Consider the following 27527-nt stretch of genomic DNA (forward strand, 5'->3'; position numbering starts at 1 on the left):
TCCTGTATCCTGATCTTTGGCTCGAACACTTGACATTGTTCTTAGCTGTAAGGACATGTATACACATATGAAATCAGAGCAGGTGTGTATCCATCATTCAGTCGTCAGTGTGCACGCGTCCACCCCGACACGATCTCTTCTTGCAGTTGGGTGAAGGAGACGCCCTGATTGAGTTTCTTAGAGATGTTCTTGTGTTGCACGCTGTCGTGCGTTTCTGAACAGGAGATGATTTACTGGCCCAGGGAATATCTGCTGCTGCTAATTTTGGCATTGTCATTGTCACTGACGTTGCTTTACCCTTTTGTCTGTTATTGTGTATGGATTCAGTCCCACAGTGCATCTCTGTGTGTGGTTACAAATGATTAAGATTAAGAAATGAATGCTTTTATTCATCAAGGATGCATTATATTGATCAAAAGGGACAGTAAAGACATTTATAATGTAACAAAACAAATAAATGCTGTTCTTTTGAACTTTGTTCTGAAAAAAAAAATGTATCAGTTTCCACAAACATATGAGCTGTTTTTAACATTGATAATCAGAAATGTTTCTTGAGCAGCAAATCAGCATATTAGAATGATTTCTGAAGATCATGTGACACTGAGGCCTGGAGTAATGATGATGAAAATTCATCTTTGCATCACAGGAATAAATGGCATTTTACGATATATTACAATAGAAAGCAGTTATTTTAAATTGTACAAATATTTGACAATTTTACTGTTTTTGCTCAAATAAATAATAAATGCAATTTTTTTTGTAATATAAGAGGCTTCTAACTCAAACATGTCTTTAAAATGAAATCTACAGCAGAAAATTGGAGGATCTGCATGCTGCAAAGATATTTTTAAGCATGACCAGAGGTGAATGTGTGAGCATGCGTTTTCCAGCCGCGTATAATCGTGTTACAGGCCCAATGTAAGCATGTTATGTTTTGCAGATGAAATATAAGTTGGTTATCTCCTCGTTCTGTCACTCATCCCATTCTGTTTCTGCCCTCATGGCTTTACTGCTACGTCTATATGAGAGTTTGGCAGTAAATGAAGCTGAAGTGGGTAATTTTTGCACTATAAGCACCCAGTTAAATTGCACAAATGTTTTCACCCCTTTTACAGTTTAACATGCTGAACTCATTTCAGTGGTGTCATAAATTGACATGTCAGGCCACTCAGACAAACAGAGCGATGTTATGAAAGCGTCACAGTGTTTCATTATCCAAGGAAGTACTTTTGAACATTGAACAAATTACATCAAATCCATTTTGTTGTCAGAGATGTTGGCGTTTCTCAGCCCCACGAGTGGCGTCTTGCAGTATTCATACATCAGGGACCGAAGTGGAAGAAACAGCTCATTTGTCGTGTACTGTACAGCTTTTTCAAACACTTCGTTGTAGGCTCAATGGGATCTGTGTCTTACAGCCTGTTTGATTTTTATTCTTTTCCTTATTTTTTTCCATCATGTATGTTTATGTGCCTGCATGTGTCAGGGATGCGCATTTGTGGTTGATTTAACTGCTTTAATCCAATCGCCGGCTATATGCCACATGTGATCGGGCGTTGGTTGATGAATGGATGGATGCTTTCTGACTGTGGAGGCCCATTATTAACACATTTCCTCCAGAGTGTGCTTTAATGTTAATGGATGCAGTCGTCTGGGATTGTTCTCTAGTCTCAAACTGGTCAAGAAGATTGAGAAGAACATGTTGTTAATGGGTTTTGAGCACAACATGGATGTAGAATTCAACTGATGTGCATCTGTCTGACTTTTAGAGAATGTAGGGTTGACACTTAATTCTTCATATTAGTTTTACTGTTTGTGTGTTTTGTTTTCAATGTGAAGCATCTGCTTTTTCTCTGGTGTTCGTGTCAAAACATAAACTGAATGAACCGCAAGAGTGCTGGTAATCATATTTACATGCAAAGAGTAATTGGGCTAAAGGTCAAAGTATTAGGTTTACTTAATCCGTTTACAAACTATCCCTGATAAAAGTATATGAATTAAGGTGTTTACATGTCTTACGGTTGTTATTTTGTCTATTATTGTAATGGTGTTTTTGCTTTTTTCAATGTGTAAGAGTATTGTTAGTAATTAGATTCACTAGAATTTGTTTTGTAGTTTTTTTTTTCCATCTAATATTTCTATTTTGTTTCATTATTATTTTCAGTGATTGTTTTAGTTAAAAATAACAATGCTGATCCAAACACACTCAGTTATTTGTTATGAATAATCTATTTTGTTTCATATGCATCAAGTTGGAAAACAAAAAGAAAATAATGCAGATCTTTTGTATAGCATTAAAGGGGTCCTATTATGCCTTTCTATGAAACTTTTATTTGGCTTTTGGGGTGTACTAGAATAGGTTTTCATGCCTAATTGTTCAAAAAAATTGTTTTTATTGTCAATATTGTGTTTAGTTACTTAATTTTAACTTGTTGTTTTTGAACTACTGTTGTATAAAATCACATTGCAATCATTTTGGAACATTTTGGTTGTGCAATGTTGCATTTTTGTTTTGTCAATGTTGCATATTTATTTCTTTTTTTTAAAGTTTTTTGTTTTTGTTACTTTATTTTGCATCTGTAACTTTCATTTATTTTGATTTCTGCATTCTGAATGGAGAAGCGGTGATGCAGAATTAGCGTCAGCATGCAGATGGCACCATGTGGGTCAGGACTGCCGACCCGTCTGGTCAGGGGTCGCGATATATGGTGACACAGAGTACTGTGAGAAGTTATGACCCACTTATCATCTGAAGTATAAGCTGCACACGCGGTTCAACGAAATGTAGGCTAAGACTGACGTACAGCTTACATTCATTTAATCCTGAACAATTTATCACAGAGTGCTGCTTGTGGAGGGAAAATGGATTTCATTGCTTATGAGTCTGCAGCGTTTGACCCTTTTGCGGATAACAGTTCTTGTTCATAAACAGTTTGAGTCAAAATCATCACGTCACACAAAACAGTCGAAATGATACCAGGGTTGCTTTATAGGATTCATGAAAAATCCTATTTTGCCTTATGGAATTGAATTTGCATTGAAGTTTAATGTCCTTTTAGAGTAGCTGAAAGTGTGGCTTAACAATTCAAAAGGATCAACAAAACTATTTTTTTATTATAGCTTGTGTCTTTGTGTTCGTGTGAAATTTGCAAAATGAGTTTTAGGCTACATCTCAATCAAGCCACATTAGTATTCAAGGCTGTAGCCTATTTTACATGAATTTACCACAGTAGACCATGGACAAAATCACAGTAATTGCAGTCTCTCATGTCTAACTGCATTTATAAAATGGCAGCAGCAGCAAAATGAAAATACACTAGTGTTCACTAAGTAATTTTAATTAAATAACTATTAATTTAATATTAATGTGATATTCTGGTCTCTATATGTGTCTCGTGCCTATTCTTCATTGTAAGTTTGTGGTATTTTCTCACTCGTTTTATTGTATACTGATAAGCTACTACTGTAGAAACTTAATTTTCTGTAAAGTTGCTTTGCAACGATTTGTATTGTAAAAGCGCTATAAAAATATAATTGAATTGAATTGTCTGCCAGGTGAAAATTGTTCAACCAGTTACATACTTAAGTTTAATACTTAAAACCTTAACCCTAAGTTTGAGAGAAAGTAATAGATAATAATAGATGTTGACAATAAGAATTTGTCGGCAAATATTTTTGTTATATTATAGCGCAAGACTTTATATAATATTATAATATTATCATTTATAATAATATATATGACTATATAAACCATAAGATAATCTAGCCCTCAAAGCAGCAAACCAACAGAAGAAGACACACTTAAGAGACATTCAAAGGAAGCCAAATACAGTGTGGGAAGGTTTTACAAAACTACAAACAAAAAGTGGTCTCATGTGTGAAGGCCCTGATATACTCATGCCAAAGTTCTTATCCTAGGTAAAACAAATTGGATATACGCTAGTAGCACCCAAACATCCAACGTCGCATAGAGCGGCATTTAGATGAATATGTAAATATATGCTGCACGCTTTCCTCTCAACAACATAATAAACACACAGCAAACCTGCCAGTGTGGGAAAGCAGCAGTTAAGAAAGCATCTGATCATAGTGATATGAATAGTATATGTGAATATATGCTGCACGCTTTCCTCTGTGAAGTAGATTTTTTTTAATTGTTTTTTAGTTGTGTTGTGGCTCTGTATGTAATGTGTGGAATATGTTTAACTCAATATTTTAACGAATTGTATGAGCTGATTAAAGCCTAATGATTCATGTGTGAAATAATCAATGATCTGAAACATTTGTGGCAGCCCTTGTTATAGTCCTTTTATTAAAGAGTGATGTATGTGCATACATTGGCTGTTTCTCAACAGTTTTGTGTGAGGAAAAAGTATAGGCTACTTTAAAATGCTTTTTCAAAGGCAAAGATAAAACACTTTTCAGTCTTTATACTTCAAAAATGTTATGTTTAATTTAATGTGTTGTGAAATTTACTAGCACTTTGAGTGAAAATGGTTTCAATTCTCCAAGTACCAAATTACCATCTTACTTTATACAAATCTTTTTAGTCTTTGACATCTAGATTAGATTAGATTAGAACTTATTTCCCAGTGGTCGTTGTCCGTTTGAGTCTGGTTGGTGAATGTCTGTTGACTCACAGTAAAGACAGTGAAAGTGAATCAGTCATTAACCCAGCTGCCGCTGGACTCGGGGGCCACGAGGGTTAAACCTGCTCGCTTTTCTCCAGTGGCTCCAGACAATTGGGACACTGACCCTGACGCTCCGAACCTGGGATCTGAGATGAGACGGATTTCGAGCACATACCTCTGGCCTATTGTGGGAGAGAGGAGAGGCATGCGATCGCTTGTGGACTCAGTTCTATTCACTTTCTCTCGACTCACCCTTTTTCCTGTTCCTATTTTCACAGTTGTACGAGATAGTGAAGTGCAGTTTGCACAGCTGGTAAGACCACCGAATAGAAACATATGTGGGTTGGTACCAGAAGAGTGCAGGGTTTCATGGGTAATATGTTCCTGTTCGTATGGCCTTAAGCGACTCAGCCATTCGTTTTTGTTCTCTTGTTGTTTGTGAATTTAGGTTTGGCATTGTCCGCTTTCCCTTCATGGTCTTTAAAATGGTCTTAATCAAATTTTAAAGAAATCTTTAATCAGTCAAATTGCATGTTTGATTTTATCTTGTGAATAAACATCATGTAAGGAAAATATTTGAGTTTTCAACACATTCTAAGTGGTTTTCAGCATGTTGATCAGGTGTTCTAGATGGTTACTACACTCTTTAAATAAAAGTTTTTTTGTCTAAAAAGAAGCTTTAATATCTGATGAAGCTTTCTGTTTCACAAAAGGTTCTTTGTGGTGAAAGAAGGTTCTTCAGATTATAAAAAGGTAAGAAAGAGATGGTTCTTTAAAGAAGCTTTGACTGAATGGTTCTTTGTGGAACCAAAAATGGTTCTTCTATGGCATCGCTGTGAAGAACCTTTTAAGCACCTTTTATTTTTAAGAGTGTATGTTACTTACTGGTCAAATTCTGTAATATTCCAGAATCTTGTTTATTAATTTTGTATGGTGAAGTTTTTCTTCTTGGTCTTTAAAATTGGCCAAATTACATCACTTTATACAGTCAATTTCAGTTTCATTTATTTTCTTTGTAAATAAACTTCATTTGAGGAAAAATTTGTGTTTTCAGAGGAGGTTATGGACACTCATAATGTCTAAAAAAAAAAAAAAAAAAATACAAAGCATTTAGGCATTTTTATTTAAATATTAATTTTGTTGTTAAATCTTTTTAAAAATCGTAATTGTTTTTCTTTTTTTATAATTAAACTTAATTTTAATTTAATGCCATTTTTTTTTTCTAAGTGTCTTGTACTGTTCTAGGTTGTAGTTTTTTTTTTTTTTTTTTTTTTTTCATCAGTTTTTGTAATTTTTTTTGTATCCCCAGATATTGAACCAATGACCTTTGCAAGAAACGGACGCATCTTTTATAAGTGCATTTTTCAGTATTTTATTGTATCACTCCTACAAACAGAATTTTATAGAATAATATAAGCTTGAAACCTAAAGTTTGATCAGTGAAAAAGTATTTTTGCCTGTTGCATCCCAAGAGCGCTGATATGCATCAAGGCCTCAAAAACAAGCTGACATCATTCTGTGTGTAATAATGAAAACTCATCAGCCGTTGTTTTGGTTGGATTGGATTTGTATTTATTAGACTGGGCTTTCTTATTATGAACTCTTAAAATGCTGTTTTTATGGGTGAGGAGTTTCAATTATTGTGTCAAATGGAGCGTAACCTTGACAGATGTGCGGTAATGTGGTCACGATAATAAGGTTTGTGTTAGTTTGAGCCGCATGGGAGTTGATGCTGGATGGATTGATGTTCTAACCTCCTCCATCTGATCTTTTTTTGGCAAACAATATAAGAAATCAGATTCTTTCTTCATGCAATACACTTGGGCTAGATAACAATATTACAGCAAGTTTAATGCAATGATTATGTCAAAATGAGCTTTGGAAACTGCAGTCAGTAAGTTTTAAATTTTATTAAAATGTTAAACACAATATAAATTGTAACATTTAGCTTAACATAATCGTTAAATTCAGTTGTTGTAAACAAGATTTTTAATTTGATTGGATCAACATGTTGAATGTATTAAGTTCTTATTGTTATATATAATTTTACCACTCCTGATTTACAAACTTGTATAATGGCCCTGTTATTGCACATACATGATAATACTGTTATTATATTGATATGATAATATTATGTTATATTGTCTATGAAACATGTTAATACTATAGTTTTTGGACATGCACCATGCTAATATTGGAAGTATGTATGAAAATCGTTCAATGTCAGTGCATCTCTTGTAATCTGAAACAATCACTGACTGTACCATGGTATTCCTGTAAGGCTTCTTTTGCAAGTGAAACAAAAGCTCAGTACATGCTTATACAGGAACAATAGACCTGTAAAATGAAAATGCTGACATGACGTTCTGTGACTATTTTTAGGACTATGTAATTTATTCTAAGAATGGCTTAATTACTTTTACATGCATCACAAAAGGACAATCACAGAATTATGAGAATATACATTCCTGGGTAAGGAAACAACATAATTCAATGTTGAAAACGATTTTTCGAGCCTATTTTTTTGTTGTTGAAGGTTTTTTTTTTTTTTTTTACTTTGCACATGGTTATTTAGGGATGTCATAGACCATTGAGTCAGATGTTCAGAGTGTGTTTAGCTCATATTTTAGTATAAGATCTTTAGCTTATATAGATAGTTTGTTTGTTTGTTGTTTGGAAAAGCGTACTACTCAACTCATACTATTTTTCAGTATGTAGTGTGCATAATCTGTGCAGTGCATGGAATACCTGGTTGATTTGATACATTTGCACTTTCATTTCTTTTGTGATGTACAGCCGAAAGTAACATCAGTTTTCTTGGACTTCTCTGATCAGACAGGTTTAGATTAGAAGCTTTATACTATTTAACTGTTTTTATATCCAATGATGCTGACTGTGACAGGTTTGCATGCTAGTGTTAAAAATACACTTCAAATTCAATACGCTCTTAAAAATAAAGGTTCTTAATTGGCATCTGTGAAGAACCTTTAACATAGACTCTTTCCATCGAACAAAAGCTTCTTAAAAAGGGAAAAACGGTTCTTTCGGTTTTTGAAATGTTCTTCATTCTAAGGAAAAAAAGGTTATTTTAGGAACCATTTACTGAGAAGTTCTTCGGAAAACCAAAGATTGTTGTTTTATGGCCTCACTGCAAAAAATCCTGAAAATACCAAATTTGGTGTTTCCAGTCAAAAATAAACAGCCTTTTTTTCTTGTAGATCTGTCATTATGCAGATTTACTATTTTTGGTAACTATTTTTCTTTCAATTATCCCCCCCAAAATACATAAATTGTACCGTGTGTCTAATATATATATATATATATATATATATAGATATATATATATATATATATATATAATATAAAATATATATATATATATATATATATATATCCAATTCAATAGTATTGACTAGCATTTCATTATTGGTCACATGGTCAGGCATCTTGATGTGTTTAGCTGTTAGTAAAATGTTTCAGTTCAGGGCCGTCGAAGTCTCCCTGTATTCACTTGTTATTTTTTTCAGCTCTGGGCTTGTCCTCAAAAGCGGCGTTTCCCTTTTCCTGTTTAACTAATGAAGGCCAATTAAGCTTAATTGGAGAGTCACTTATCAAGCAGTTCTGTATTTAACCTTCCCTGTCAGCGGAGCAGCCAGTTTGTCTCTGCCACAGGTCAGAGCTCATTTAGTGATGCATGAAAGCTGAGATTTAACTCATTCGGTTACTAAAATGCATCCTGCAATGACATTTTAGAGAATTTGAATGCATTCTTCTGCAGTGTTAGTTCTGCCCTCTTCCAGGCTTATCTTATCGCTTCTCCTGCCCCAGAAACTTCCTGCGGCCGTGTATAATTTCATGAATACGAGCCGTTTGATAAAGCCAGCGTTTGTCTCGTTCCAGCGGTCATGTGGTCTGACCTGATTTCTGGAAACAACTGGTGTTCATCGTGTTGATTAGAAGTGACTAAATCCAACCTGATTCATGTTTGTTTTACTAGAAGAGATGTTCGCAAACGCTTTATTTTGACAAAAGATGTGAACGTTGCAGTTCCCCCTTGCTTTGATTTGACAGACTAAAGATTCTCTTCTCCTTTAATGTGGATTTGATCAGTGAACTACAATCTTCTGAGCTTGACAATAAACAATATTTTAGTCAAACAAGATCTTACAGGTTCCTAGACTTATTTTTAGCGCTGCATGACACATTAAGTAACAGTTAAGTATAAGAAAACAAAGGGCTATTACAGTGATTTTACCATGAATACAAGGGTTTTTCTTAGGATTAGTTCAGAAAATGTCACTTATTTTTAGATTATACTGTTTATTATAATAAACCCATATTAACTTTTTTTAAATTATGAAATTTGTATATAGATCAAAGACGAGGCATTTGTTTTGGCATCAAATTGTAGAAAGAATTAAATGAAGAAAGTGTAGAAAGAATTACATGAAAGTAAAGTGTCTGCTTTAATGTTACAAATAATGTTTGTGAACATTAAATGTCCAGAAATGGGTGAAATAATGTTCCATGATCATTCAGTGTATCTAAAAATGCAAACATGTATGATAGTCATTATTTTTTACTCTGATACAACAAGACGCATTGTAATGTACAGAAAAAAGCAAAAAAAAAATAAATAAATAAATAAATAAATTTTAAAGCTGTATTCAACTTTTTTAGGCTGTTTTAATGCTTGAAAACCCCTTTTTGTCTTTGAGGCGTATCATTTTAAACAATGTGTAATGTGTTGGCATAATGAGTGGAAGCTGGTGCTGTCAAGCTTCAAAAAAAATAATAAAAAGAGCAGAAGCCCCAGATCAGTCCATTTTGTGAACCGAACATGCAGGCGAGATTTGTAAACTGGATCAAATGATTCATTGAGAAGATCCAACTCAAACGAATGATTCATTCATGAACTCATAAGTGTCTGGAATGAGATAAGGGCGAGTAAATTATGACATAATTAGACTTTTTGGGAGATATTGTCTGACAGCGTGGCTCATCCAATCAGAATTTGTCTTAAAACATTTTAATTTGTATAAATGCAAAATTATTATAGGCAATGTTTTCATTCAGCATTGTGCTAACTTTTCATGACATCACTGGACTCTTGTTTACAGGATATAAGTGATTTTGACAGGAAAGAGCTGTCACTCTCTGAAAGAGCCTTTTATCAAGCGTGTGAAGGAAATTGGTCTTTGTTTCCTGTTGTGTTCTGCCATGCTGGTCACTCTATTGTTCTCACATAACAAGTGCTTGGAGGACCCGGGCACTTTTATTGTCACTCAGACTGCATTGGAAACCAACTGATGCGTTTTACATTCGATTACCTGACACTGTTTGGTAACATTATCTTGTAGCACTTCCAGATTCTCAGGCGAGCTCGAAAGGACTTAATACGCTTTTGTAGATTCCAGATTCTCAGGCGAGCTCGAAAGGACTTAATACGCTTTTGTAGATCATGTTGTCCATCTCAGGCCAGGGTTACACATTTACTGAAAGTGAAAACAAGGACAAACTTGCTACTGTATGTGTGCAGTATGTAGTCCAAACTTTTGAGAAAACTTGAGAGCTGTGGTATTGGTTTTTGAGAAAAATTTAGAGATGGATTCTTGGTTGCCGTTTTTCCTGTTACAACAATAAGTTGAACATCTAGTTTTTTAGTTTTAGTTTTTTCGGTTACTTGAGTGAGTTGAACATATAGGATATTAGTTTGTGCGCTAGTTGTGTGTTTTGTATATTAGTTTGTTACTAGCGTGTTGTGTGCATTGTTTTCTATAAAAGTGGAACATACTTTGTGTGTGTTTGACTGCTTGTATTTAAAGAGATGCTTATACACAAAATTATGACAAAATACCGATCTCGACAATCATTGTGGCTCACGGTATGGATGTTTAATGAAACAGAAGCCAACTTCTGTGCCGTGGGGTGAAATGGAGCAGGAATGAGGCAGATGTATAATTTCCTCCACATTGTACTGGGACGGGATGAATTGAAAGGATTGTTATGCAACGGAGATGGCCTTCATTGCTTTGAAATATCAAGTTTATTATTGCCGTTCTGCTACATGATGTCAGCACTTGAAATCCTCCGCAGTGGGCTTCAGATGGGTAGTAAATGTTTTTAAAGAAGTGGTTTTTCTGAAACAGGGACATAAACAATCACATCTTTGAAGCCCCAGACACTCTTTGTCTGGGACGTAACCATATTTACAGTGCAGTAATTGCAACAAATGTCACAAATATGGTTTGCTTTCATAAAATATTGTTTTATTGTGAGTTTGTTTTAATCATTTATGAGATTTAAGTCCTGACAGGCAGATGGTGGCCTTTTAAATGTCTGCATGGGCGGGAAAGAAACAAACGCAAATGAAAAACATTCTCACAGCTTTGATTGTCATTACTGTAGTTTTAGCTTACCATTGGTCAGTGCTGCTGAATAATATAAACTAAAACTAGATTCAGTCATAGTTGTGTTTGAAACATGGCTGGCTTCTAGCTGATACAAGCAGGTTTAGGTGGTTAAACACATTGTAAAAGGCACTTTTTGGTTTTACAATGCAGTTGATTTATTAGCCAAGGGATCTAGTTGAGCTGGTAGACCCAAAAGTTGGAAAAATGAATTCAAGGTCATAGGGTTACTTCCCAATGAAAACAAGAACTGATAAAATGTGTACCTTGAATGCAGTGTATAGTCACTTTGGGTAAAATTATGTGTGGGCCATAATATGACCAAAACTTTATATCAATGATATTTTTAAAGATGGCAATATATATCAAATATATTTTTTCAGTAAATAATGTTATTATGACATCTACATTTTAGAGACATCGAAATGTCAAAACCACAGCAGAATACTAGGGCAACTCATATTAGTAAAAAAAAAAAAAATCCTTAAAATTATTGAAAATAATTAAACTGTCAGTAATTAAAAACGCAAAGGAAAAAGACAATATAATAAAAAGATACAAATGAAACAACCTGTGCTTTTAAGTTTTTTTCATGCAAGTCTAAAGTACTCCGTTATCAGCATACTACAGAAATTGAATAATCTAATGCAAAATAAAACAGCATAGTCTTCACTGTATGAATTAAACTTTATTTGTTTCCTTCGGTCAAGAGCAGTGAGTGATTTTGTCTCTGTCTTTTGTTGTTTGATTAATATTAAGCATACAGTCGCAGGAGGAGTTTAGACATGTACTTTAAGCTAAAAGATGACTTTACATGCCCGTGTTCTGTTTTGTCTCTGAGCGCATCCACAGAAACCCTCTTGAGGAACAGCACAAGTTCTCTTTCGCGCTTTTATAGACATGAATAAATCAAATCAACTTTTATAAATCAATCACGTCCCATTTTGCAAAAGTCACGTTACATGATTTTACTGATTTGCACGTGAAATTGGGCTTTTATGGAGGGGCGAAAGCACACCGCTGGAAAGGGGGTTTTATCTTGATTATTGTATTTTCATTATCGTTGGAGGCCGAAATCAAAACTGTATTTCGATTAATTGCACAGCCCTAACGCAAATTAAGTAATTACTTATTTCAACTAGTAAAGTAGCGCATTAATTTTTAATTTACAAGAAAATGAGTTACTTTTTCACATAAGTAACGCCAGTTACTTTATTTTCCCATTTATTGACTGACAGCTCTCCTGTCCCCATATAAAAAAAAGTAATGCAAAAGTAACATAACACATTATCTTCCACATACAAGTAATTAGTTACTGTTTTAGGGGGTAACACAATATTGTAATGCATTACTTTTGCCCAAAGCTGTGCATTAATGTAAGTGTAAATTATTGATTGATTGGTCAACTAGTCCATCAGGCAACCCAACGTCTTGTTGAATTTTGAAAACATGTAGTTTTGCACATCTCCGCTAAAGCCAAGCAGAAAATCATGTTTCAAAACTACTTTGCTTGTAACTTACACTGTTTATCTGTATTGTCCACTGTTGTCTTTTTGATTTTCATCCCACTCTGGTTGTGTCCCAGATAGTGAGCTCGATATGGACTTGCAGTCTTGTGGGTTTGGCTCATCCGTTTTTGTATGTAATGTCATTGAAGTTCAGCACTAAGACTTGTTCTCCGCTGTAGGCCCATCGCAGACCCAACAGCTTGTCTCAATGTAGCATGTGATTTGAGGCCTGTAAGAATCAGCTTAAGACAACCCATGTGAGAGTTCAGACTCCGTTCCCATGATGTGGACTGTTATTATGCAAAAAACGTCTTCAGTAAAATAATTAAAGTAAGTCTTTTGTAAAACGTTCTTCAATGAGTCCCCTTTGGGGTTAACAAATCTCAAGTCTGCAGCTTTCTTTAGCATACATGTCATATTTATCTGTGGTGGCTTTTATTATATCTGCAGGGGAACTTTTTTTCTCTGGCTGTGAAATTAAGTTGTGAAGGAGAAGATCCTCTGCAGTACCATGCAGCCGTCCGAAGCACTGAAAACATCTCCAGACTTCAATCAGAAACCCTGCAGTGAGGCGATAAGGGAGAGGGGAAGAGGAACGGTGGGTTTATTTGGGTCTGTGTGGTTGGGCTCCAGCGGTACTGCGATTAAGGACAAGCATCGTCCTCTCTTCATATTTTATCTGGTGACTGATCTCGTCTCGAGGGCTTGGAAGAAACATTCTCTCAGTGTAACTGAAGATCCCTTTATGTCACTCTGAATTATATAAACATTTACGCCGTGAGATTTTTCTGAGCTTTGAACACGGAGTCTCTTTTATGAACAAAACAAGCACTGTAGAGTTGCATGCTGCTTCAAATGGTGCGGTCATGAATTAGATCCGTGGCTCAGCGGTGAGCATGTGTGCTACAGCGCCATAGTTCTCATGTAGGTTTGAACATAGCTCTTTAGTTGATTGTATCTTTTTCCTTTTTTATATACATATTTCTCCCCCTCTTCAAAAAGAAGTTTGGAGTTTAATAATAGTGCTTTTTTCATTATATCGCTCTATCTGTTTAATAACAAAATAATAAAAAATAAAAGCATCTGCTAAATGACTAAATGCAGTTGTAATCTATTTATCTATTGCTCTATCGTTTTTTTATCAGTTCCTCTGTCGATCTGTCGCTCTATCATTCTGGCTGTTAGTCTTCCATTTTATCATTGCTTTGCTCTCTTTTGATCTCTCTCTCTCTCTCTCTCTCTCTCTCTCATTCTATCTACCTATCATTCTATCTGTCTCTAGCTTTCTATTTCTCTACCATTCTATCTATCCCTCTATCATTTTGTTGCTCTTTCTGTGTCTATTTGTCACTCTGTGCTTGTTGCTGTATTGTTCTGTCACTCTATTTTGTTGTCTGTTCCTCTACCCCCCTTCATTCTGTTGCTCTGTTTTTCTACCACTCCATATATCGCTCTATTGTTCTATTGGTCTATATGTCACTCTGTTGCTCTGTCTGTCGCTCTATCGTTCTATCTGTCACTCTAACTGTTGCTATGATTTTTTATCTATTGCTATCTGTCTGTCGCTCTAATTGTTGCTCTAGCGTTCTGTCTGTCATTCTGTCACTCTATCTGTCACTCTATTGTTGTTTCTATTGTTCAATCTCCCATTTTTTTTGTATCCCTAATCATGCAGCCAGTTCTCTTAGACTCCCATAATGCCTCTTTTTTTGTATTTGAGGTTCAGTGCTGTGTCTCGTTATATTATTAGCTAGGATGGATTCATAAGGTCAGAGGTGACTTCACCACCAGAGCTCTGATGTCAGGTCGTATCAGCACTCAGTGGAAAACGGGAGTTTATTCAGTTCACCTCCCTTGAACACTTTCCTTCATTAGACCGTTTCACAGGAGGAGTGGAGGAAAGACACCAGCTCATATGAGCAGCAGAGAAACCTAATAATTACATCCAGAGAGGGAGCATTTTTATTGAGAACTGACACACTGTCTGGGACTGTCTGTTTGACTGACCAAATGCCAAACCTGTTTGAAAACAGCCATTATGGTTGCAATTCTGCTTGAAACCGCAGACTTTCAATGCACTATTAATGAAATGATGGCACACTCCATTTGGTCCACGTAACTAACATGCTTAATGAATCCTGCAGTTTGCCGAGTAATTTGGTCTCCGTTTGAACCACAGCTCTCATTTATTTTGCATGTCTGCGTGCATACATTTCCACACATCTCGGGTTCAAACCCCGGTCGAAGAGGAGAACGCAGTATGACTCGTATCACGTCAGGCGCATTCATTTTTTAAAACCACAAATGCATGTCACTTAATGAGTCGATTCACAGAGTGAAAGAGAATCTCATTCACGGGGCTTGTTTCTCACGCCTGAATGAGAATGCCCTCTATCCATCGAGCCAAGTGGTGCATTGTGTAATTTACCAAAGAAATGCAAATATTGGGAACAGATGTACTGGGTTTTCTTTTCTGCTGTCAATAGGAATGATCCCATTCTGAAGGACCCATGGCGGCGAGATGGGCCCATAGTCTTTACAAGGGAAAAGCCATGTCACCCCGGCACGTGACTCCTGCCGGATTCTTTAGCTCTTTTCTTTGCCGCTACAAACTCTCAGGAAGGATAAATGGATTTTTTTAGTGCACCGAGCCTGAGGGAAGACTCACACAATGAAGGACACACACAGCGAGATTCTTTTCAGTAGAAAAAAGGGAACTTTTAAAAAGTATCAGCCGCTCAGTCCCTCTCTCTTGCTCTCCATGAGAATTTCCTCGAATGTTTCCACCCCGCCCCGTACGAGAGCGGGATGAGGGAATGGAAATGACTTGGACCATGTTCTGTTGCATTTCTTTTTATGGGGCATTTCAGTGAGTTCCTTTCCACTCCTTTTAAAAAGGGTTTTATTCACTGTAGGAGAAAATATTAACCCTAGCTGATGTTTGGTGGGTTTTCGTCATATTTTTGGTCTCTGTTCAAACTACAGCAGTAGTTTCTTATATATCCCATGTGTGTCCATAAAATTGAGAAACACATTTCCAAGACAAATTCTCTCCCTCTTCGCCTCATACTGCCTGAACCAAGCATTGTGGATATAATTTTGTATTTTGTATTTAGTGCTATATCAATTTATGACATTAAATGATGCAAAAAGTGCAATTTATACATAAAACAATTTTAATAATAATTATAATTTTAGGAATAATAGTAATAATAATAATAATGTTTTTTTTGCATTTTACATTTAAAAAAACTACTGTCTTTACTAATTATTTTTGTTATTATTATTGTTTTTCTTGCCTTTTACATTTTGCAAAATGTAGATAATTGTCATTATTATATAGAAGTATATTAATTATTATTATGCTTTTGATACTACTACTTGTAGATTATTATTATTATTAGATTTTTGAGTCTACATTCTGAAAAACTACTACTTTTAATACTACTACTAATAAATGATTTTATTTTATAATTTATTGTATTGTGTTGCACTTTTGCTCATTTTCTTTTCCTTATCATTATCTCCCTTCTTTTCATTTAGTTTATCTGTCCTTCGGGATGCTTCTTGGCATTGGTTTGAGTACTGGTCAGTGTGGCTGTGTTGGCTTTGTCTGGTCGTTTCCACGTGATTTGGATTCATCTGCCGCACGTCTTGTCAGAACAGGCCCGCGTCTCATGGCTGATGCCCACAGAACAGCTGTTTCCAATGGCACTTTCAGAAGGGCTTTCAAAGTGACTCTTAAAAAAAAAACAGAAAAGAGAGAGAGAGACGGCAGCTGCGTGACTGAGGCGAACAGTCAGATTCTCATGGAGTTTTATCGAAACCATCTCCCCACGGGGTCCATCGAGGCTTTGGAGAATAAGTTAGCGGTTTTTGGTTAATCACATTTCTGTTGTCGGAGTTTCTCGTTTAATTAGTGGAAGTTCCTGCTGGGATATGACAGATGTTCAAAGCTGCCACCATTTCCTCTTTGTCATTGTTTATTCATTCTGTCGATTCTGCATTTGGTACCCAGCTGTTCGACAGGCCGCTATAAACCCTCACCTCCAGATGCAAATGCAGAAATCTTCACAGCATCACACCAATTTAACGACCATTAAGACTAGAAATGTACTTTTCCGTTATTTGATTGTGAGTACTTTAACACATATATCAGCTGAGTACTTGAGATGGAGTGAGTTGAATTTGTGCAATTTTTTTTTTTTTGTTAAAAACTACACAACTTAATAGTAAATTGACAGTTTCCTTGTACCGTATGCTACGACAAACATAGAGTCTGACCAGCCTGATTCACAAACAATTATGTCTTGTGAACTGATTCTTTTAAAGAGCAGGTCATATATATTTTTTTAATATCTAATTTGCTGTTTATAATGTAGCTATTCTTAAATGACAACAGTCTGCAAAGTTGTTAATCAAAAAAGTGCAGGATAAATAAAGATATAAAGATATTCTGAATCTCCTTAACGAGTCGTCATATTTTCGAATCTTTTGCCTGTTACTGGTATACGTCACTGGGTAACACATTTGCATAATCCCCACCTGCCTGCGAAATACGAACAGAGTCTGATCTGCCCACAAACACTTCCGCTATTAGTGTGTTTATATCATGTTGAGAAGACGCGGTGTTCAAGCATACCACAGAAATACAATTCAAACCTTTTATTGTGTGTATGTCATTTTATCAAGGACTTATTCTCTAATCTTGGCTTTTATCTTCGTTGTCTTCTAATCTTCTTAATTTGGACTAACAAGCTCGTACCACAACCTGTAAGTACGACTGATACTTTATGTATATTTTCAACTGAGTGTTTAAAATATCATTAGTTTTTGTGCTAATATTTGATGTATACCTAGTGCAGCTTTAGGTTTCCAGGTAAAGCACGATATTACTGTCTTACTGAGTTCTGATAATTCGCTGTAAACCCACTATTTCCTTAGAATGTGTCGAAGAATGTAGTGTAGCACACAGACTTTATAATCATAGTTAAATTGCTGCTTATTGTGCTGCACCGGCAGTTATAGGGTTAATGCGGGAGAGACGGCTGGTGCTCCTGTCATACAGCTGTTCTGCATTCTGATTAAAAGTTAAGACTGAGCGTTCTTCAAACATTACAGTAGACATATTTTGGTTTACACACTGTATTGTTTCATCAGTTAGTCACGTTAGCACTCGGCTAATGCATCCACCAAGTGTTCACAGTTTAGCAGCTAAACTTTAGCTGTGGGCATGATTCGCTTGCATAAGTGTTTTTGTATTTTATGTCATTATTGGAGCACTATATTATTGTTTAATGTAAAGGTGCTTTGTCAATGATAGCGCTGGCTAACTGACACAAGGACCCCTTTCTGTGCCAGTCACAACAGACTTGGCAAGCTGACCAATCAGAGCAGAGTAGGCTTGAGGAAAGGAGGGGTTTGCTCAGAACTTGCTTGGAACGAATTGTTTCGAGAACATCGGCAAATGACTCTAATATTAAATGTATATTCAGAGAAAATTACAATGTTTTCTGACACATTTAAACCTGTTGTAGGGGGACTCCAACACAATATTAGGACACTTTAAAATACCATATTACCTGCTCTTTAAATTTAAACTTGAGTATATGGTGTTTTGTTTTGCAAAATAACGAATAACTACATCACAGAATAATACAAATGCAGTAAATAGACCATTTCTCTGCATTGTTCTGTATGCAACAAACCTACAGCGTGACCAGTCTAGTCTGATTCATAAACAAATGACTCTTATATGCCAATTCTTTTAAATGAGTCTCATACTTAAACTTGAGCATATGTTGTTTTGTTTTGCAAAATAACCAGTAACTACCACAGAAAAATACAAAGACGGTAACTAGAGAATTTTCTTCCGCTGCATGCAACATCAAATATACAGCACGACAAATACAGTCTGATTCACCAACAAATGACTCGTATGAACCAGTTCTTTCAAATGTGTATCAGATTCAATTGTAAGTGTATTTAGGTTCTTTTTGCATAAAAACTAAGAACCACACCACAAAATAATGCAAAGTCAGTTTCGCTGTTGTTCTGTTTTCAGCAAAAAACATACAGCACGACCAACGTAACCTTGTAAGAACTGATTCTTTGAAATTAATTGACTTAAACATAAGCATATTTAAACACATTTGTTGCATATGTTTTTTCTGGACTTCGATCTCTAGTGATCTATGTTCATGTGAAATTTGTGAGGGTCCTCACACTTAATGTGTTTTGATGATCAGTCATTGCTGTCTGAACTGATTCCCCTCCCTAATGGTGACGTCACAGTCTCTTTCATGGCTTTCCCTGCTTCTGGGCAAAAGCAACAAAACCTCCCTCTGTGGTTTTAGCTCTTTCCTCATCTCTCAGTTTGTCAGTTTTTGTTGTATACAGGTAATGGAGCTGATGGCAAGTGTTTTCCTTCCTCTTGTACCCGTGCCCACACCCCGTCACGGTGTCCGTCAGCTGCCAGCGCTGCTCTCAGAACACAAAATCTATAGAAATCATCTCCCGATCTGTTCATTCATTTTTATTTTTTGGCTAATTTTAGACCCAGGAGTGTCAGCTGCTCAGAGTGAGCCGGAGACATCACAGTCCCAATCACATTGCCCAACGTATCTTATCTAGAATGGTTTATCTAGATTTTCAGCTGCAGTATTTTTAGTGGTGATGCTTTAATGTGGATAAGCTCAGAGATGCAACTTTTCAGAGTGTTTTATTGTGTTGAAACAGGTACAGATGCTACTGTTAACACACCAGACCTGTGAGAAAACTTTGAGAAGTTTGCGTGTCTAAATTCATTTTTTATAAAGCAGCTTTAATGCAACATTATATAACAGTTTCATCACCATTAAAGATATATTTCAAGTTGTGAAATGACTTTGCATTGCCTGAGGACACATTAAAATGCATCTGTATGTCATGTCTCCATTTTTGTTAGGATTAATAGTTTTGTGCACTAAAAGATTACAGATATTTACATTCGTGCATTTGGCAGGTGCTTTTATCCAAAGCAAATTTCAGTGCATTCAAGAAAGATATGCATAAATGCATTTAATCAGTTCATGCATTCCCATATTTATTTGAGTATCTGTCAGCTGGTCTATGAAGATGAATAAATGAGTGTTGCATTTTTAAATGGCATGTTGAACTAGAAACAGACTTCATTAAATGAATAGTTAACCCAAAAATGAAAATTTGATAATGATGTTTTTATAATAATGTGATGTAAGATGTAGATGAGTTTCTTTCTTCATCAGATTTGGAGAAATGTAGCATTGCATCAGTGTCTCAGCAATGGATGCTCTGCAGTGAATGGGTGCCGTCAGAATGAGAGTCTAAACATCTGATTAAAAAAATCACACTCCATCAGTTAACATCTTAAGAAGTGAAAAGCTGCATGTTTGTAAGAAACAAGTACATCAGGACGTTTTTAACGTAAAACCGCCACTTCGGGAAAAAATATGACTCCATAATAACACTTCCTTCAGTGAAAAAGCCATCTTGTCTGAATCAGGAGAGAAATCTGCACAGAGCAAACACTTTTTACAAGCCAAAACAGTCTAAAACAGCTCTAAACAAATATGTGGGTGGAAATTGATGTGAGAGACAACAGGAGATGGACTTTTTCACTAGAGGAAGCCTTATTATGGACTTTTGGCCAGAAGCGAAATTTTAAATGTTTTAATAATGCATTTGTTTCTTACAAACATGTTTTGGCCTCCCCAGGACATTAGTTGATGGACTGGAGTGGTGTTTTTATCAGCTGTTTGGACTCTCATTCTGACGGCACCCATTCACGTGATGTAATGCTACATTTCTCCAAATCTGACGAGGAAACAAACTCATCCACATCTTGGATGGCCTGAGGGGGTGAGCAAATTTTCAGCAAATTTTAATTTTTGGGTGAACTTTTCCTTTTAAGACCAACCAGTTGATTAGACAACATAGTTGAATTTACATTTGCATTTGTCAGATGATTTCATAGATGCCTTTAGCCAGTTGTTTTTCACACAACCATCAGTCTGGGATTATATGAATCGAATGTGCGATATTTATCCCATCAGGTCTGTTTAAGCAGCAGTTAAACCTTCACGCTCGGTCTCCTGATGTCCGTTGCTGTATGAGTTTTGGTTGAGTGACTCAGTTTGGTCCTGTGGTGCCAGCAGTCTGCTCACTGTCTGCTGTGACTAAACAAAGCCTGCCAGAGCCGGAGCGTCATCTCTTTGTGTCATGGTGAAAACGCTCGCCAAGTTCTGATCTTCTCATTGAATATGCTGTTTTATAAATTCACAGTACCAAGGAAAAATGGGTTGCAGACAACATATCTCGGTGCAATCGTGTCTCATACATGATGTATTTAATTTTTCAGCAAATTAGACGCATGCTGTCAGTGGGGACGGCTGGATCAAGCTGGGGTTACCTAGCAATCGAGTCAGTCGTGTGTGGTTTGTTCCCTCTCTGTAGCACTAGTGAGGGTTGATGGGAGCGACTGAGTGTTTACAGTTGACAGCTGACATCAGATGGAGGGGACGGCACGACTGAGAGCGAAACCGTCAAAGAATAGACCTCCTGAGCTAGCTGGATGCACAAAACACCACGGCTGCTGTGGGACGCCCTCTCAGGTCACTGTAAGAAAATCTATCTGAAGAATTGGTCTCAATGGATTCTTGAATCATATGAAAAATTTATTTAATTCTATTTTACAGGCATATGATCTTCGTGTAGATATTATATTAAACGTACAGCAATGCTTATCTAAACAACATCTTTATTTCAGATGTGAATAATGGTTTATAAAATCTGGTCCGGTTGGTTGGTTAATAAGTTATTTTATTTTTATTTTTTTTATTTATTTTTTTTAGTTAAGTCATAAAGTCATTCAGTCATTTAGTTTAGTTTGTTTAGTTGTTTTTTTTTGTTGTTTTGGTTGTTTTGTTTTTTTAGTTTTTTTTTTTTTTTTATATGTGTTTTTATGTGTTTTAGTTTTTTGGGTAGTTATTTGGGATGATTTAGTTATTTTTTTTAGTAAATTACTTCTGTTTTTAGTAGGGCTGTCATTGTTAACACATTAACGCATGCAATTTATTTTACAATCTAATTAACAGTTAACGCAAAATTACTAAAGCACTATTTCTATTCTAACACTTTAACCCAATTTTGCTTCTGTGCTTGCAATCAGATCATTTTAAGCTGCTAAACTCCGGGAAAGTTTTCAGTCCAATGATCCAGGAAGCGAATGCATTTAAACAATCCGTCCAAAACAGCGCTAATATAAAGGAAACCAGGCTGATTACATCAGAGATTGCAGAGCTCTGTCAATAACCAGTTTATGGATAACCAGTCTTGCTAGTAAAATTTTGATGGATGAAGACTGCAATAAAGGTAAAGACGATTGCAGTGGCGTAGGGGAGTCATACAGTAAGCACGCGTGAGTCTGTTATATTAATGCATGTATGAGTGCTCTTGATGCACTGTTAGTAGTTTGTGTTTTTGTGCTGTAGGGAATTTTTAGTGCGTTTATTTTTTTTCCACACACATTCACGATAATGAATGGATCTGTCTACAGTAGTAGATATATGCAATCAGCAGGTGGTTGTTTTAGTTTTTTTTTTAGTTTTTTGGGCATCTCCATGTGGTCCTGTTTGTTTTTGTTTTTTGTTTTTTTTAAATTTTAATGTGTGTCTTTTTTTTTGCACTGTACACATACTATAAAATACTGGGTTTTTTTTTCTTTCATATGTGCTTATATGGGCTCCTTTGGTCTCCTTTTGGAGTTTGCAAGTGTCCTTTTTTGGAAAGACATCTAAATTTATCTTGAAAAATCATCTTTTAATCTTTTGGTTTACTTTGCTGGATATAGCAAATAATGACAAAATAAACATTTGAAACAAGAAAAATGGTCTATGCTTAATTTCATGAAGTGCAAGATTTATCGGGTGTGGTTAATCTGATTAAAAATTTTAATCGATTGACAGCCCTAGTTTTTAGTCATGTAGTTTTGTTGTTTATTTTGTTTTTTTTAGTCATTTAGTTATTTAAAAGTCATTTAGTTTAGAACTTGTGTTTGTTTGTTTGTTTGCTTGTTTTTATTGCATTTGTTATACTTGTATTTTTAATTGTTTTTGCAATGAAAAAAGCCTTAGATGCTGACATGATATTAAATAAATATATACTACTACTACTGTAGTTCATAGTTATTTTAGTCTTGAATTTATTTAGTAATTTTTGTCACTTATTTTTCTCATTTAATTTAGTTATATTTAGTTATTTTAGTTTAGTTTTTATGTATTCTATTTTTTGTTAATTTTTGTTGTGACAATATCAAAAAATATTTAGCCTATCTCAGTGAACATTGCATAATTAACATTTTATAATATTTGTTTCCATAGTCTTTAGTATTGGATTAAGCCTTGTTGTTCAGAGCTGAATTCTTTGACTTGTTTTGCACGTCTTTAAAGCATCTTCTAAAGGCCTACTCACTAACATAGATGTTTCTCTTCTGCTGATAAAGCTAGCGTAAGTGTGTTTGTTGTTGGAGTGCTGATGGGTGAAACGGCCGTGTGACTTTCTATGGTGTTGAACATACAGTATTTGAAGTGGCCCACATGAGGCACGTTCCTCCGAGGGGCCCCTACATGACATCTGTTCTCAGCCATTCATCACAATCCCAGAAGCGTTTCTGTGTTTTTCTTTCATCCACTAGGTCATTTTCATTATCCTATTAACACGCTCCCCTGCCGCCCACTAAAAACCTCCAGAACGCTCGTCTGAAACACAAGTTTGTCATGACCAGACTGCATTTGCATTTCAAAGTCACTCCGTGTCCTGAGCAGGTGCGATGAGACAGTGTGATAAATCCCAGCTAAGCAACAGTACAGACTGGTTTCTGTTTTGCTGATGTACTCAGTGGTATATCAAACATGTTCCCATTGGTGCAGCAGCAGTATTTTTTTCTTTTAGTTTGGATAAAGTATTTTTGCTGGAAACTTGTTGGATTGCATTCGTTTAGGATACAGTGTTTCACTGTGGATTAGAGTTTGAGTACAGACCGTCCTCCTTTTTGCTTTGGAGAGTCTGGCTATGTTTAGAAAGGAATGCAAGCACACTTCTAACTGCATACTGCCCAGTATATACTGTGTACTGCCTTCTCTGTTTTAGAAAAGGATGTGAAACGGTATGTGATATGCAATGGTAAATGCTAAACACTACATTGTTACCACATTTTTTTATAATTTGCTAGAAATCAATTAATATTGTCTTTTTATGGCCGTTACCTGGAAATACCGATTTGGGATTATGTTTATTTTTGTTTAAATGTCAGATAATAAATAAGCATTATTATTTATATTTATTATGTTATTTACTATCTATAATTCTATCCGTCGTTCATTCTCTCTGTCTCTGTTGGTTATTCTATCTATCTGTCCATCTATTATTATTGGATGAGTGTCAGATAACCAGTGAGCAGAGCCAGATAATTTAATTTAATTTAATTTAATTTAATTTAATTTAATTTAATTTAATTTAATTTAATTTAATTTAATTTAATTTAATTTAATTTAATTTAATTTTTACGACACAACTTAAATAATAAAAAATAAACTACAGCAATAAAAAGGTAATATCCATTATTAATATTCTGTCATTTCTTTATTTTATATATATATATATATCTATATATATATATATATATATATCTATATATATATATATAATATATTATATATATATATATATATATATAATACTAAATTATTTTGTATTAACGTATGTATTTTGTATTAATTTAATTTATAATAATTTAATTGAATAATATAATAAATTTTCTTGTTTTTTCATATTAATGTATGATGTTTTTATTTTTATATATTAATTTATTTATTAAATTGCAAATAGAATTTTTTTTTTTATTATTTATCCAATTTTGTGTAATATCCTAACTTTTCTCAGTGATGAAATAATGAAAAATCATGGTTGTTTTTACCTTGATTTTATTCAGTACTCTGAAAAGGAACGTCAAACACACTGCATTGTGGATGCACAGTGTGTTCTGTTGTATACTGCATATTTTGATGTATTTTTGCTGAACAGAGAACATTGCTAATTACTCACTGCTTCTGCTAGTGTATCAACACAAACACACTCAGCTCTCAGTGCGTATGAAGTGTGTGTGTGTGCGGCATCTGAAGTGTCCATCACATATCAAAAGCCTCACTGTGATGTGAATTATGCCGCACTCCTTCAGGTCCTCCTGTTGAAATGTGCATGAGAAGCCGGACGGAGTGTGTGTGGGTCTGGAGTGCCAGTCACTAGTCCATCTTTCTCCCAAACATCCCCCAAAACTGAAGTGAAACAGGCGTGTTGTCCTGAACCCCCTCCACCCCGCGCACAGATCAAAGTGAAAGCGCCTGGAAGGAAGGCCACACTTACACAAATGAATCCAGCGCAATTAAGCGCTGCCATTTCCTTCCACTCAAACGATCCTTTATTAGATTCTTTCTAAGTTGCATTGATGCTGAGGAGGGGGGGGGTGTAGCTGAACATGAATGTCCTGATGTTGAGTAGTGACTGGATTATTCCATACACACACACACACACACACACACACACACACATGATGTTGAGGAGTGAGTGGATTATTCCATACACACACACACACACAGAGAAAGAGAGAGTGAGCGTCATTTTGATGAGTTGATGTAAACCGAGCATAACCAGCCAACCATCAACAAACACTCGACAGCTTCAAGGATAATAAAAGATTAGGTTATTAGCTTAGGCTACTCCTCATTGAAAAAATGTTCTAAAAATGTCTTTTAAAACAGGTCTGTTATAGCCTACAATGAATTATAGGACTATAACCTAAATAAAATGAACACTTCAGTCAAACATAAAAGCAGCTTTATTTTAAGCTCCGACTTTTAAAAACAACCTGTCCAGCACGAAATATATTTCTTCTAATTGTTTTCACTTTGTTCAGGCCACAAGAGAAACATTGAGGAAATAAATTTAAATAGTTATATGCTTCATATCAAGTAGGAGATTCATCTCTCATCGTCTCTGAGAGAATACGCACCGTTAATGTGTGCGTTGTTTTTTGCAGATGGTTTTTGCGTTGTAATTTCACTTTCATGGTGAAAGACGTCCACCGGCATAAGTCTTGCACAAAGTTTGCATGTTGCTAGTATGATATCCAGTGGCTCGCCTTCACTGTTTAAAACTGAAATATTTCCAATATTGAGCAATACGGCTTGCGGTTTACCGGGGGCCCTGTGCCACTGTATCCCATCCATCCATCCCTCCATCCATCCATCCATCCCTCCATCCATCCATCCATCCATCCATCCAACTCTCCAACCCTCCATCCATCCATCCATCCATCCATCCAACCCTCCATCCATCCATCCATCCATCCAACCCTCCTTCCCTCCATCCCTCCATCCATCCAACCCTCCATCCCTCCATCCAACCATCCAACCCTCCTTCCCTCCATCCCTCCATCCATCCAACCCTTCATTCATTCAATCCTACATTCCTACATTCAATTATCTCCATCCAACCCTCCAACCCTCCATCCCTCCATCCAACCCTCCAACCCTCCATCCCTCCATCCAACCCTCCAACCCTCCATCCATCCATCCATCCATCCATCCATCCAACCCTCCATCCATCCATCCATCCAACCCTCCATCCCTCCATCCAACCCTCCAACCCTCCATCCAACCCTCCAACCCTCCATCCATCCATCCATGCATCCATCCCTCCATCCCTCCCTCCATCCATCCATCCGACACGAGAGAGCGCTAATGCTGCTCTTAATCATCTGATAATCTGAAAACTGTCAGATATCAAACATTTTATTGGCCTGGTCAATATGTAAATCTCTCAGTAAAGAAGCAAACACTACAGACAGCAGGTGTACTGTACCAAACTCAGCTCCGCCACAGAGGAACTGTTAATAACTGTCAGAATTCAAGCTTCCCAAAGTTGAAAGAGTCTTCCAGAAGAAACTAGTACCCATCACACTTCTCTCTGAGCGTTTGAATCAAAGACTGCTGCATTGATGATTCCGGATGTTTGCTGTTGCCACCTACACGTTTGATGTTAAAATGCACAGATGCTGGAACATATGTAAAGTTGCATGCAGAATGTTTGTTGGTGAGATATGGTCATTTGGTGTGGAATATGTGAAGTTGTAATGATCTGCATGGATTCCTCCAGTGCCAAAACCATCTCTCAGCATCCAGAAGGTCACGTATCGAACTGCTAGTTAGTCTTTGTGTCATTCTCCTTTATTGTCCAGCAAGGTTGAATGTCGCAGTCTAGGGCCGGCCCTTTACATATGCTAATGAGGCTGTTCTGCACAGCGGTTGGGGGTTTTGTGAGCGTTTTCACTAACTCAGTCCCAGCCTGCCAACCCTTTCTCCTCAACTTTCACCTCCTCCTTTCCTCGTTCTCGTTGTCTTCTCACGGGCTCCAGCCAGTTGTTTTAGATCAGTATTTCCAGAATGGTGCATTTGAAGGCCTGCACTCAAGCAGTGCATGTGGGTTGTATGACAAGTGGATTTAGGAGCTGTTTTGTGGGAGTATTTTAGGTATGTTAAATGATCCTCAAATGAACTCAACTTGTTTGTCGCTATTAAACTTGTCTGTTGGAGCCAACAGCAATGCTGAAGTCCTGATTTTGTGAAGCAAGGCTGTTTGTGGAGTGATTAAATGGCATGTAGAAAGTTTAAGTGATGTTTACTAACAGCGATTTAATAGATGAAGTGCTAGTAGGCGTTTCTTGACTCGTAGCATCTGTATTTCTATTGGTGGTTGTCACTGCTTATTTGCATAAAGCTGAGCTCAATGAAAATCTCTGGCTGCTTCATTGTTGCAAATTGCTGTGATTTATGAATGCTTCAACGTGCTAAAATTTGTTGTGTATATTTTGTAAGTGAATTTGTTTTCAGACAAGGGGTCACCTG

General features: G+C 36.1%; 1 protein-coding gene across 1 annotated transcript in view; it reads left to right on the forward strand.

Annotated features, from left to right (window-relative positions):
• The first annotated feature begins 20366 nt into the window (after positions 1-20366).
• LOC109052254 (signal-induced proliferation-associated 1-like protein 2) overlaps positions 20367-27527 on the forward strand; it is a 117983-nt gene continuing 110822 nt past the window's right edge. Inside the window, exon 1 of the mRNA XM_042736140.1 lies at positions 20367-20427. The gene's annotated coding sequence lies outside the window, so the exon portion shown is untranslated. The remainder of the gene's footprint in view (positions 20428-27527) is intronic.

This window comes from Cyprinus carpio, chromosome B13, assembly GCF_018340385.1.
Source record: "Cyprinus carpio isolate SPL01 chromosome B13, ASM1834038v1, whole genome shotgun sequence".
In the NCBI taxonomy this organism is placed as follows: Eukaryota; Metazoa; Chordata; class Actinopteri; order Cypriniformes; family Cyprinidae; genus Cyprinus; species Cyprinus carpio.